At 36.3% G+C, this 14312-nt stretch overlaps 1 protein-coding gene across 17 annotated transcripts in view; it reads right to left on the reverse strand.

The window, feature by feature from the left end:
* The window catches only part of BAZ2B (bromodomain adjacent to zinc finger domain 2B), a 308079-nt gene extending 294520 nt beyond the window's left edge, over window positions 1-13559 (reverse strand). For all 17 annotated transcript variants that reach the window (XM_027589756.1, XM_027589755.1, XM_027589752.1 and 14 more), the window contains exon 1: window positions 13429-13559. The gene's annotated coding sequence lies outside the window, so the exon portion shown is untranslated. The remainder of the gene's footprint in view (window positions 1-13428) is intronic.
* Between the last annotated feature and the right edge of the window lie 753 nt (window positions 13560-14312).

Raw genomic sequence — 14312 nt, forward strand, 5'->3', positions numbered from 1 at the left:
AAACCCTTGGCCAGACTTACCAAAACGAAAAGAGAAGGGACCCAAATAAATAAAATCATGAATGAAGAGGAGAGATCACAACCAACACCAAAGAAATACACACAAGTATAAGAACATATTATGAGCAAATATATACCAATAAATTAGGCTATCTGGAAGAAATGGATGCATTCCTAGACAGGTATAAACTACCAAAACTGAAGCAGGAAGAAATAGAAAACCTGAACAGACCCATAACCAGTAAGGAAATTGAAGCAGTAATTAAAAATCTCCCAACAAACAAGAGCCCAGGGCCAGATGGCCTCCCAGGGGGATTTTTACCAAACATTTAAAGAAAAATTAATACCTCTTCTTCTGAAACTGTTCCAAAAAATAGAAATGTAAGGAAAACTTCCAAACTCATTTTATGAGGCCAGAATTACCTTGATCCCCAAATCAGACAAAGACCCCATCAAAAAGGAGAATTACAGACCAATATCCCCGATGAACATGGATGCAAAAATTCTCACCAAAATACTAGCCAATAGGATCCAACAGTACATTCAAAGGATTATTCACCACAACCGAGTGGGATTTATTCCTGGGCTGCAAGGGTGGTTCAACATCCGCAAATCAAACAATGTGATATAATACATTAATAACAGAAAGAACAAGAACCATATGATACTCTCAGTAGATGCAAAAAAAGCATTTGACAAGTACAGTATCCTTTCTTGATTAAAACTCTTCACAGTGTAGGGATAAATGTTATACACCTCAATGCTATCTACGAAAAACCCAGAGAGAATATCATTCTCAGTGGGGAAAAACTGAGAGCTTTTCCCCTAAGGTCAGGAACATGGCAGGGTGTGTCCACTCACATTCAACAGAGTACTAGAAGTCCTAGCCTCAGCAATCAGACAACAAAAATAAATAAAAGGCATCCAAATCGGCAAAGAAGAAGTCAAACTCTCATTCTTTGCAGATGATATGATACTTTATGTGGAAATCGCAAAAGACTCCACCCAAAAACTTCTAGAATTCATACAGGAATTCAGTAAAGTGGCAGGATATAAAATCAATGCACAGAAATCAGTGGCATTTCTATACACCAACAAGACTGAAGAGAAATTAAGGAGTTGATCCCATTTATAATTGCACCCAAAACCATAGGAGACCTAGGAATAAATCTAACCAAAGAGGCAAAGAATCTGTACTCAGAAAACTATAGAATACTCATGAAAGAAACTGAGGAAGACACAACGAAATGGAAAAATGTTTCATGCTATGGATTGGAAGAACAAATATTGTGAAAATGTCTATGCTACCTTGAGCAATCTACACATTTAATGCAATCCTTATCAAAATATCATCAATTTTTTTCAAAGAAATGGAAGAAATAATCCTAAAATTTATATGGAACCAGAAAAGACCCCGAATAGCTAGAGGAATGTTGAAAAAGAAAAGCAAAGCTGGTGGCATCACAATTCCAGACTTCATGCTCTATTACAAAGCCATAATCATCAGGATAGTATGGTACTGGCACAAAAACAGACACATAAAACAATGGGACAGAACAGAGAGCCCAGAAATGGACCCTCAACTCTATGGTCAACTAATCTTCAACAAAGCAGGAAAGAATGTCAATGGAGAAAAGTCTTTCAACAAATGGTGTTGGGAAAATTGGACAGCCACATGCAGAAGAATGAAGCTGGACCATTTCCTTACATCACACACAAAAATAGACTCAAAATGGATGAAAGTCCTAAATGTGAGACAGGAATCCTTCAAAATCCTTGAGGAGAACACAGGCAGAAACCTTTTTGACCTCAGCCGCAGCAACTTCTTCCTAGACACATCACCAAAGGCAAGGGAAGCAAGGGCAAAAATGAACTATTGGGACTTCATCAAGATAAAAAACTTTTGCACAGCAAAGGAAACAGTCAACAAAAGCAAAAGACAACTGACAGAATGGGAGAAGATATTTGCAAATGACATATCAGATAAAGGGCTAGTATCCAAAATCTATAAAGAACTTATCAAACTCAACATCCAAAGAACAAATAATCCAATCAAGAAATGGGCAGAAGACATGAACAGACGTTTCTGATGGCCAACAGACACATTAAAAGTGCTCAACATTGCTTGGCATCAAGGAAATCCAAATCAAAACCTCAATGAGATACCACCTCACACCAGTCAGAATGGCTAAAATTAACAAGTCAGGAAATGACAGATGTTGGCGAGGATGCGGAGAAAGGGGAACCCTCCTACATTGTTGGTGGGAATGCAAGCTGGTGCAGCCACTCTTGAAAACAGTATGGCGGTTTCTCAAAAAGTTGAAAATAGAGCTACCGTATGACCCAGCAATTGCACTACTGGGTATTTACCCCAAAGATACAAATGTAGTAATCTGAAGGGGTATGTGCACCCCAATGTTTATAGCAGCAATGTCCACAATAGCCAAACTATGGAAAGAGCCAAGATGTCCATCAACAGGTGAATGGATAAAGAAGATATCATACACACACACACACACACACACACACACACACACACACACACACACACACACACACACACAATGGAATATTATGCAGCCATCAAAAAAACCCCACCGAAATCTTGCCATTTGCAACAACATGGATGGAACTAGATGGTATTATGCTTAGCAAAATAAGTCAATCAGAAAAAGACAAGTATCATATGATCTCACTGATATGAGGAATTTGAAAAACAAGACAGAGGATCATAGGAGAAGGGAGGGAAAAATGAAACAAGATGAAATCAGAGAGGGAGACAAGCCTAAGAGACTCTTAATCTCAGGAAACAAACTGCGGGTTGCTGGAGCGGAGTGGGGTGGGAGGGATAGGGTGGCTTGCTGATGGACATCGGGGAGGGTATGTGCTATGGTGAGGGCTGTGAATTGTGTAAGACTGATGAATCACAGTCCTGTACCCCTGAAACAAATAATACATTGTATGTTAATAACAAATAAATAAAACTATTTGAATTGAGGATACCTCAGCTCTTTAATAGGCTAAAAATAATCATGTATCTGTTCCTTTTTTAAAAAATAAACACTCATCTTACATACAATTGTTAAAAAAAAGCACTTACAAATTCTTTAAACCAATACTTCTCCTTTTTGAATTTTGGCAGTACATCTATGAACAGTCTTTCTGGAAAGGGAAGGGAAATAAAACTTTCACCTAACTGGCCAAAGTATTACATGTTCTCTTCCTGGACCGGATGTTTACTGTTTACACAGCCCTTCCCTAACCCTTCAACTTCCTACTTCAAATCCCCAAGGTATGATTATAGATAAGAGTTCTTTTCTCTAAGCTGCTGAAAATATTTTTTTTAAGATTTTTTTTTTATTATTATTCATGAGAGACAGAGGGGGAGAGAGAGAGAGACAGTGCATAAGAAGTTAATGCTAAAGTACTCAGGCCACAATGCAGAAAATCTTGAGACTTTCCAAGAGTGCTCAATTGTGTAACAGTGCTCCATTTCTCTTAACCCCATTTAAAAGCCTTCTTTAAAACTATCTCCTCTTTTTGATGTTGTTACTACCCACCCCCTAGCAACATTTCCTTTAGCTCTGCAGTAACCCCTCTTTTAAAATAAAGAGATTTGACCCACAACCTCTGTCTGTTACTGTTGCCTGGCAGACCCTATTTCTTCCAGTATGCTACACTAACCCATAAAAGGAGAAACACATCATTTTTTGACTTACAGGCTGCTCCCTGATTTTTTTAGATGCTCAGGATGGGCTTTGCTGTTTCTTATGTTGCCATAATGGTTCATGTCAACAGTAATCCTTTTCCCAGGGAAATCCAGAAGTAATGTCTCAATAACCATGTCATCATGAAACCAGAAAAGCATGGCTTCTTTCTAAACTCAGACACTAGATAGCCCTCTATTTCTACTCATTTCCAACTTTATCTCAAAACACATCATCATACAAGAAATAATTATGTAAAAGTTTTAAGGTTTTCTTCTGGCACGTCTCTTCCAAGTGAATAGTCATCATGACATTGTAAATAAGGAAAATGAAATAAATTTCATTATCTTAGTGCAGCAATCATGAAGATAGGAAAAGTCTAACCACTGAAAATTAATACCTTATACATTTGTGTGTGAATTTTTTTGTATCTTTCCTTTTCATACCCTATTTTTTTTATTAGGCTCCACACGCTGCATGGAGCCCACGAGGGGCTTGAACTCATGACCCCGAGATCAAGACCTGAGCTGAGATCAAGAGTCTGATGCTTAACGGACTGAGCCACCCAGGTGCCCCATATTCTCTATTTTAAATGGTATTTCTATTATTAGTGAAATTCAATACTGATGTAATTACAAATAGGGGCTATAAATTTTGTTTCTTTTTTCCTTATGGATATTCCTATTATTGGCAGTTCAGCCAGTCTATCTTCTTTATTTATCCAAAGTAACTAAAAGAAGTAAAAATATTTGAGTCAGTCATCGAATCCCCTTGGAAAGCTAATTCTTCACCAGTAAACTGAGAAAAGGAAAACAGAAATGTCCTCTCTTGCTCAATGTTCTTAGCAGGTATAACCATGCATTACATTTCAAAACAAAAACAAAAACCATTTTTAAAGCGTTGTGAGAATGAAGGAGAAAGAAGTGGTTCTGATTAATCTTACAAGAAACACAATATTTCAATAACTGATCAGAAAGGGAAGTTCTGTCAATTTTAAACTGGCCTCCACAAACAATAAGCCTATCATTGAAACAGATGATTTGAAACTGATTAAACCCACCCTCCCCAGAGAAAAGCCAAGCAGTCATTCTTGAAAGCAATGGAGGAAAAGAAGGATCCCATAACATTCTTTTTCTTCTGGGAGAAGAGGTTTGGTTTGAGGTAACCTCAAAAAGGTTGCCCAACCACTCCAGATAACTAATAGACCTAGCTTTAATTTATTTGTTCTATGAGGCGCTCATTAATGCCGTTCTTTTATTGGATCCTTTCTTCCTGATCTCTAAATATTCAGTTTACTCATTTTTCTTGGTCTAATTTAATGCTACCTAAACCAAAAGAGCCTTTTCTAATGATTCCAACCGAAGTCATCTCGTCCCTATTCTGAGCTTTCACAAACTTTCAACCATAGCTCTCTAAGAATGCTGAACACTGCATTCAGTATAAACTTGATGAATGAAGGTAGCTGTCCCCCTTTTTCCCTATTATTGATACTAGAACAATAAAAGTGTATCAAATACCAGTGATTCTCCAGTGGTTGTCATTACTGAGTCAATTCATTTTTCAAGTAACGGTTACACTTCCTACTGTTTTGTTGGGTTACTAATATTTTATTTATTTTTAAAGTTTTATTTAAGTAATCTCTACACTCCATGTGGGGCTCAAACTCATGACCCTGAGATCAAGAGTCACATATTCCTCTAACTGAGCCAGCGAGATGCCCTAGGGTTACTAATATTTTAAAAATTGAGTTCATTACCTCATCTTTCTTTTTATCTAAATATAATCACCTGTTGTAATAAGAACCAAAAAAGTAGAGAAATAAAATCTGAAACCTTCATTTTGGTGAAAACCTAAGAACTTCTCTTCTTCTGATCTATCAAGAAATGGGAGAGGAAGGGAAACAAAACTTATTTGAATTTTACTTCCTTTTATTTCTTCAGTTTATTCTGTGATGAGATCAAAGAGCAGGAAAATAACTGAAAGGACAATAGTCAAAAGACAGAGAAAAGGGGCATATGATAATTCACAAAATGACTAAGGTAACCTCAAATAATAGCAAATTAACTGTGTAATAAAGTTATTATCATATGCAACTCAAAACTAAAACATAACATTGTCCTTTAATAACCTTTGAATTTATTATTTAGAAAATAGTACAGCCCACTATCAGCTAGATTAAATTTGGCCATATATTCTATTATATTACCAACATATCCAGCCATTTGTGAAGCCAAGAAAGAGTAAAATGCACTCTTAGGAGTGGTACTCAACCTTGAAGTGCTGAAAGCTACTTCATCATCTAGCATGGGGACAAACACATGCCTGCACATGTGAACATAAGACTATCTTGTGTAGAAGGCTCAATATAATCACCATCCTTATAAATCACTCAGGTATCCACTTATTTTAACATACACAAATCAAGGCAGAGCTCCCTGTGATTCCTACAGGGATATTTGAAATCACATTTAACATTTCTCCTCCCACTTTTCTCATTGAAAGCTTGAGATACAGAGGTTTTCTCCTCTTCTTTCAGCCACTACTAGGCAGAACATGCAGGAAACTATTCCAAGTGGACTAGCCTACACGTATCATTTAAATACTGTAAGAGCATAGCTGTGCTTAATATTCCAGAAGGGACCCCAAAAGCAGAAGACTCATTAGATTTCTTCTAAAAAAAATTAAAGGAGCTTTCTGGTTTTAGGATTAGCATTATTCTAATCAAAGTATAATGTCTTGTGTCTCTTCCCTTCTATCTTGTCTTCCGCCACTCATAACCTAAAAGTACAGTCACATTTCTATATATTATGTGAAATTGTTTTACAGGCTAATTAATCACAATCTATTGCTTGTGTTGTTAGCTAAAACTATAGATAACTAGCAAAATATAATTAACAGTATTTTCAAATCAAAGATAATTCAGTTACTTAACTAAAGACAAAATTATAAAACGTATTTTCCAAAAATTACAATGGTTGTGTAATCTAGGTTTGTTTGGTTTTGGTCAAGATGAAATATATATGAATAATACATTATTGACCTTTTACACTTGGTTCTTTCAAAGCTTCTTCATTTTATACAGCATTTAGTTTAAATTAAATATTTAAAATTGAAGCTGTTCTATGTTGCAAACACAGCTAAAATGAAGAGCTTCTGTAGCAGCAGTGACCAGATTTTAAATGCAGGTAGATCAATAAAAAAAAAAAAAAAAAAATCACCAAGCACAGGCTCCATGTGTGAGTGGAATGGTTTATAATAGCTTGCAAATGACTATGTGCTTGCTGTAACCAGCTGTTCTTAAATTATGAATATGCAACCAATTCATGTGAAAGCCAAATCCCAGCACTATTTCTACAGAGAAATCCCAGTAGTTTTGCTTGTTCTACATGTTAGCTCTGTTAAGGATACAAATAGCAGTAAGCTTCCGAACAAATAGGACCAAACTATTGGCATTTCATGCACTGGGTCCATTATCACAGTGGGGGATGTCAATCATTGGTACATTCCTGTAACAGCTCAGGCAATATGACAATGATCTCGTAAGAAAAAAAAAATCAAAATCTCTGCAGCATACTCAAAGTCCTGACAACCTAACGCTTTCTTACTTCAGCCAATCAGAATGTCAGACCTGACCTACTAGAAGACTTGCATCAAGCCTGAAACATTTAAAAACATCAATCATAAAAACAAAGACAGGACATTGAATTATACAGTATTAACCTCCAGGGTTTGCATACAAAGACCTTAGATTTATTTATGTCCCAGTGAGTTAAGAGCTTCAGTACACCGTTCTTTACACCAAACTGACTGCCAATTTGATGAACCTCTCTGCCCTCAGCAGGAGTGCACCGTCTTTGATTAATGAGTGCATGCTTGTGGAAAAGTGTTAAGAGGAGAAAACAGTGGAAAAACACACAATTATGTCTACACATAGCTGAAGTACCAATGCAATAATTATCTTCAAACCAAATGCTCCTTTTTCCTTAAATACACATGCACACATGTGCACACACAAAATTAGTAAAGGTTCTTACCTATATATTACCTACATTATTATCTCTAACACTTCTTTTCTTGAATGAAAGGCATTCAAAAACCAAAATACAAATCAAATTTCATAAATTATAAAAACAACTATTTTAAAAGCATTAATTAAAAAAAGATAGAAAACACCCCATCTTATAAATTTTTAAATATGTGGGATAAAAACTATATTTTCACCTCATACTCTTATAAAAGCCTATTCATTTTAAAACTCTGTTTAAACTATAAATATCAAGACTATTAAATATTTTACATCTCAGACTCTATTATGAATTGCCACAATTCACATAACATTCAAAATAGATTTGAAAGTCAAGTAAATTTGTTTTTCTTTCAGCAAAGATGTTGCCAATATTTTATAATTCTATATGTAACTGTAAATTAATTATACATATTGCCCATAATTTCAAAGTTAGTAGGGTCAACAGAAAAACTTATGCATGAAAATTTAAACTTTTTATGACTCTTCTGTTTAGAATCACCAAAAGTGGAAAAATTCCTACTTCAACGATGGGATGCTGATCTGCACTACAATTAAGACCATATTATCTGTAAAAATGAGCTAAGCATTGAGATTCCTTTAAAATAAAAGTTTACATTTAGGGGCGCTTGGGTGGCTCAGTCGTTAAGCATCTGCCTTCAGCTCAGGTCATGATCCCAGGGTCCTGGGATCGAGCCCCACATCGGGCTCCCTGCTCTGTGGGAAGCCTGCTTCTCCCTCTCCCACTCCCCCTGCTTGTATTCCTTCTCTCACTGTGTCTCTGTCAAATAAATAAATAAAATCTTTAAAAAAATAAAAGTTTACATTTAATATATAATTTACCATAATTTAGTTTATATGAACATTTGCCTTGACACAAATGTTATGAGTAAATATATTTCTTAAAAATTGAACCATAGGCTAAGGTAACAGAATGATTTTCTTTTTAAGGAACTGTACAGCTATTATATAAAAAGAGTTGAGAAAGTATACTACCTGAAAGAAGTGTTAGTAATGCATGGTCTATTTAAAAGGAAAACATCTCTATAAACTTATAATTGCAGGAAATCATAATTCTGGAATCACTTAGCAGTGTATTAGAAGTGTTTACAATTTGTTTATATTGTATAGGAAGTCCTTTTAATGACATTTAATTCAGCAAATCATATATTCTAATCACCAATTTCACATTTTAAGTATTTATTAAAGGCAAACTATTTTAAATATGTTGTAAATTTTATGCTCTTTGAAAAATTATTTAAATGCTTATGGTACTTAAAGATTTAAAAATTAAAAATGAGTAAAAACTAAAACTAGAAAAGATCTCCTGACATAGTGGTAAACTACATCATAAACTCTAAACTTATTATCCTAAAGGTTTTATTACACATTTTTTAAAAAATATGTTTTCTCTGTTGGAATGGTCATTCCTTATTCCTCCTATCTCCTTTCCTATCAAATAAATAAATAAAATAGGTAGAAAACACTTAAGTATCAATGGGATGATTTGACACCTTTTAGTTCCATAGTTTGATAGCCGAAACTATCACTAAAAGTTACTAAGTATAATAAAAATACCATTTCAATTTTTAAAATCATTAAATGACCACTAGTCAATTATTTACTATCTTCACCTCCTTAGAGAGAAAATCAAATATAAAATTGCCCATTTCCTCAATAATTCTTTTCTGATTACTTTCTGCAACAAAAGTTTAAAGAAATATTTAATCAAAAAGTCAACATTTATTAAATAAAGCACAATTTTTTTAAAACCTTATGGTATGAAATACTTAATTTTATATAAGCAAAAACTCTTAAAATACCTAACTAGGTAATTTAATTAATCCCTCAGGATATCAAGTATATTAAAAATCATTAAGATATTATTTCGACTAGGGGTCAAAATCACACATTACTTTGTGTTAAATCACTTCTTTTGGTAGTCCTAGCTAAGACTCCGTCAGAAACTAAGAAACTACAATTTAAAATCTTTTCTTTTGAGAAACCTTTAAACCTAAAAGTAATCAAGTTTAACACATTTTTTCACTAATTCAAGGAGATAAGACAGAAAACAGGAACTTTCGTGCAACTGTGATATCCTACATCTTGCATAGTAACACAAAAGTAGCAACAAAGACATTAACAATTGCAGTTCAAGCTGGGAGTGACTGTTCTGTTTCAATTCAATGACACCACTAATGGCTTCTTAGCAGCTCCATGAAATCAACCAGCTGTCAAGTTGATGCATCAGAAGGAACAGTTATGCACTCCCATAAGAAAAAGCAACACATCAGGATGTTTGGCAAAACATCTGCTCCTTTACACTGCAGTTCTATAATAAACATGCAAACAAAGAAATGAGAGAAAGGGCAACAGAATTAAAATTCCAAGGTTTCCATTACAGACTTAAACGCATTTTAAATAAATGACATAAAAATAAAAACAAATTTCTGCCAACTTGAATACTTTGTTATTTTAAATCTTGAAAAATGCTAAATATAATTACTCAGATTCTTCTAGAAAGGCAAAAGCTACATAAAAATCTTTACATTTTAAAAATTGAGAGCAAACTATATTCACCAGGAAAAATTATCATAATGTACAAAACTCAAAAAATAATAACCAAAATACATCCTTCCTTCATTTAATAAATACTTAGTAAATTATGCCAACAGAATTCTAATAAACGCGTTTCCAAGACTGAATACTCTAAAGGTATTTTAAGTAGTGTTTGAAAGAGTAAATGCTACTATAGTTCAGCAATAATTTAACATATAGGAACAGTAAAGATACTATTCTCTGGATTTTAAAATATCTGCCTACTCCTACTTCTCTCCTAACCATTATATGAATACAATATTCAGTCCTGATAAATAACTTTCTTTTTACAGCATACAATTTGATCACCTCCCCTATAAAACTCTTATTTGTCATCACAGGCTTAAAATAATTTTACACTCAGCCATTCATTTCAAACAGCTGTAAAATTTGACTTTTTTCTATCTGAAACTTACAAGTGCCTCAATGTTGTCTAAATTATTGATTATGTAGCATAGTGACAATATGTACAGTGTTTACAATAGGTGTGAGACATCCAATGTACTTAACTACCATTTTCTTAAACTGCTTATCCTCTGTTGCTTGCCATTTATAATCTGCCAAATCTTCTAGTCCTTTGTTGCATGTATAATTTAAAACCATCTGTTCTATGTGCTCTTAACTATTTAAACATTTTTCACCTACCTACAATTCACATAAATGGCAGACATTCAATTCAGTCAAGCTTTCTATATAGCGTTTTACATAAGAAAATTCCAAGATAAATAACACAGCAAGTAATACCAAAGGAGACTGCTACAGAGATAAAAACATACTACTACATACAATGTAAATTTTTATGTTAGACAAACCTTTTCAGTGTATTCAGAATTGTTTCTATTAGTTTTTTTTTTTAGTTAATTGTAGTCAGTTTTTTTCCCCAACCCAGAAGACAAAGAGAATGCAAATTAAATACAGACAGTTTCATGTCCTTGTTAGAAGAGAAGGAAATATGCTGACTGAAAATGACTACAGGAGACAGAATTTCAGTTTCCCATTCAATTTACAGTACCTCTTATTTATATACCAGTCAGTGTATCATTAAGTTTGGTCATGTGACCAACCGAACTTCTGTGAGATAAAAAACTATTTTAGACAAGCAAATTAAAACAATACTAATTTTTATTGTTTATTTTTTCACAATGGCTGACAAAGAGCTTACAGCTTGAAGTTATAAAATATATTTTAAAATAAATTTTGCTTTTAAATACTAACATTTTTGCCAATCGTTTAATATCTGCTACTAAATTTTAAAAGTATCCAGTATCTCCAGGTATTTTAATAGTTTTATCTTTCCAAAATGTAAGGAAATATGTAAAAAAAATAGATTATTTAATTACAAAAGGGGATCTAGGTAATCTAAGATAATTATACGTAAAATATTAACCAAGCTAAATAAAGAAAAATCCACAGCAGAGTGGAGTAAATGAGAAAGGAATATACTGATTAAAAATAACATTTGAAATATTTAAAGAAAAAAACACGTAGACATAAAGCTAGGTGAATACCAATGACACTATAAAAGTTTATACCATCTTTTTGCACATAATTTTCCACCTGTTACCAAAACGTAAAACGTGTAGACGCTGAGGGTTCATTCTGAGTGCAAGACCCCAAAATAAGCAACACAACTTATCTTTAACCAGTAAGTTACACGGTCCTTTAAAACCGGGAAAAAATTAGGTGAAAAATTTTCTCTTGGGAAAATTTCTCGATAAAGTTTACATGACGTCACTGGGCCCCCTGAACATTCCCTAAACTTTGAGTCTTATCCAGACATACTTTTTGCCTTTCTAAGGCTTCTTTCCCTTTCTCAAAAATAAAAAAAGGGAGACTTGGGAATAAAAATTGCCCAAGATGGCGAAACGCTTGTTGTTTAGAGGGCAGGAAAAAAAAAATGGAGGATATTGTAATATACACAAAGGGATAAATTTCAACAACTCGGCCAAGGACTGCAGCTGCTTCTCTCTTTATAAGGAAGCAACACACAAAAGATAAATACAGAGGGAGAGAAAAGAGAAAATCGCCCAAACAACAGGGCCAGCTCTTACTCTCCCAACACTTCCTTCCTTTCCCAAGTCCCAATTCTGGGGTTCATGGAACTACTTTAACAGGAGGAAAGCCGCGAAAGAGAAAGGGGGGAGGGGAGCAACAAGAAGATTAAAAGAGCGAAGAAGAGTTGAGGGCTGGCGGTTGTTCCCGGGGAAGAACTGCTAGGAGACAGACATTACTGCAGGAAAAGCTGTGCTCCTCTAACCCTGTGTACAGGCATAGATCTTCCCAAGTATCCAGCTCTTTTCCCGGTCCCACCTGCCCCCATTACAACACCCCCCACCCCAACCCATTTTCTGTAAACTCTGGAGCTCCAAGCTACACAGAGAAAGCAAAAGAGGCCCGGACGGGGAGGGTGAGGGGTGCCAGGAGCAGATCAGCAGTCCTAAAGGGAAGAGGGGGCGGAGGCAAAAAAGGGCAGCAGTAGGCGGACTGGGGGGGTGGGGGGTATCTTGAAACTACCCCGGCAGGGATTGGGGGAGCAGCGTATACTCCGGGGTAGGAACGGCGATCGCAACAGTGCCGGAGGTTATCCTTTGAGAAGCAAAACTGTTGGTGGCAACCCGAGCGCTGGGAGCCGAGCGCTGGGAGCCGAGCGCTGGGAGCCGCAGGGAGGAGGAGGCGCGCAGCCCAGGCGGCCCAGCAGGGCGACCGGCACAAAGGAGGCGGACTGGCGGCGGCAGCGTCTGCCCGCGGCCCTGCTGCACCGAAGTCCCGCACTGGCAGCTAGGAATAAAGTTTACATTCTCCGGAGACCGCACCCCCCACCTCCCCCCCAGGACCGCGTCCTCCTCCCCCAAACTCCGCTCGGGACCCCGAGCACCGCCCCAGCCTTCCAGCCTGCACAACAAAGAGACACACCGACCAGCGAGGGTAAACAGCCGCGGAGGGCGAGCAGGGCGGGCAGGGCGAGCGCCTCGAGAGAAGCCACTCCGGAGACCCCGCTCGCAGGAGCGTAGTTTCTCCTGTTCAGCTAACAACCGGCTTTGTAACATTTGGAATTTTCATCTTCACCCGCACCCCTCACACCCGAAGATTTTGAACTCACCTTTACTTTCAAACTGAGAGTTGCGGTGGATGAGATTTTTGCCTTCCCCAGATGGTTGAAGGTTACGACTTTTGTTTTTGGAAACCCTACCACCTCCTTATCGCGATTATTATTTTTGCAAGGAAAGTATAAAGAGAGTTGGAGTGGAGGTGAGATTTGTGATCGGGAAAGCCCTTGACTCCCTCCTTCTCCGCCTTCCGCCTCTCTCTGATTAGTTCCTATCCAGCAGCAGATTGAAGCAGGAGATGATTCTTCTCAAGGTTTGTTCAGCAGCTTCACTTCTAGGCGAAGGCTTCATGAACCAAGTGACGTCAACCAACAAGGCTTCTCTCTCTCTCCTCTCTCTAACAATGAAAGTTGCTGTTAACAAGGGAAAAAAGAGAGAGAATTGTTTATACCATTTCAGTTCCAATAATAAATGACCTATCAGCTCCTAAAGGAGCCAAGGGAGGGAGGGGGGTTGCTTCTTCCTCCCAAGAATACTGTAGCTTTGAGTTTGCAACCGTTCCTTGTCCCAGGAAAAAGTTAAGAAACTTAATATTTTTTTCTTTCCAAAGTAGGACTCTAGAAAATAGGATTGGAAACCTAATTTTAAAAAAACGTAAACTGGACAATAGGGAGCATAGATTAACCATTTCCACCTAAACTTTTTTGTCTGTAAACTCAGAATTCGGTTGAAGTCTATAAACCAACTAAATTAATATGCCAGTAATTCGTGGATGTTTAGAACTCAAAAAAGCAGGACGCAAGATGGTCCCGGGATGAAACGCTGCTGCCCAAACACGGGCAAATTAAATTAGCAGTAGTGTTGATGCACGGAATTAAAATGTAAATAAAACACGTTAAAACAGCAAAACGTTTTAAAAGTTAGAAGTTAAAACTGT

Source organism: Zalophus californianus, chromosome 3 (genome assembly GCF_009762305.2).
Source record: "Zalophus californianus isolate mZalCal1 chromosome 3, mZalCal1.pri.v2, whole genome shotgun sequence".
Classification (NCBI taxonomy): domain Eukaryota; kingdom Metazoa; phylum Chordata; class Mammalia; order Carnivora; family Otariidae; genus Zalophus; species Zalophus californianus.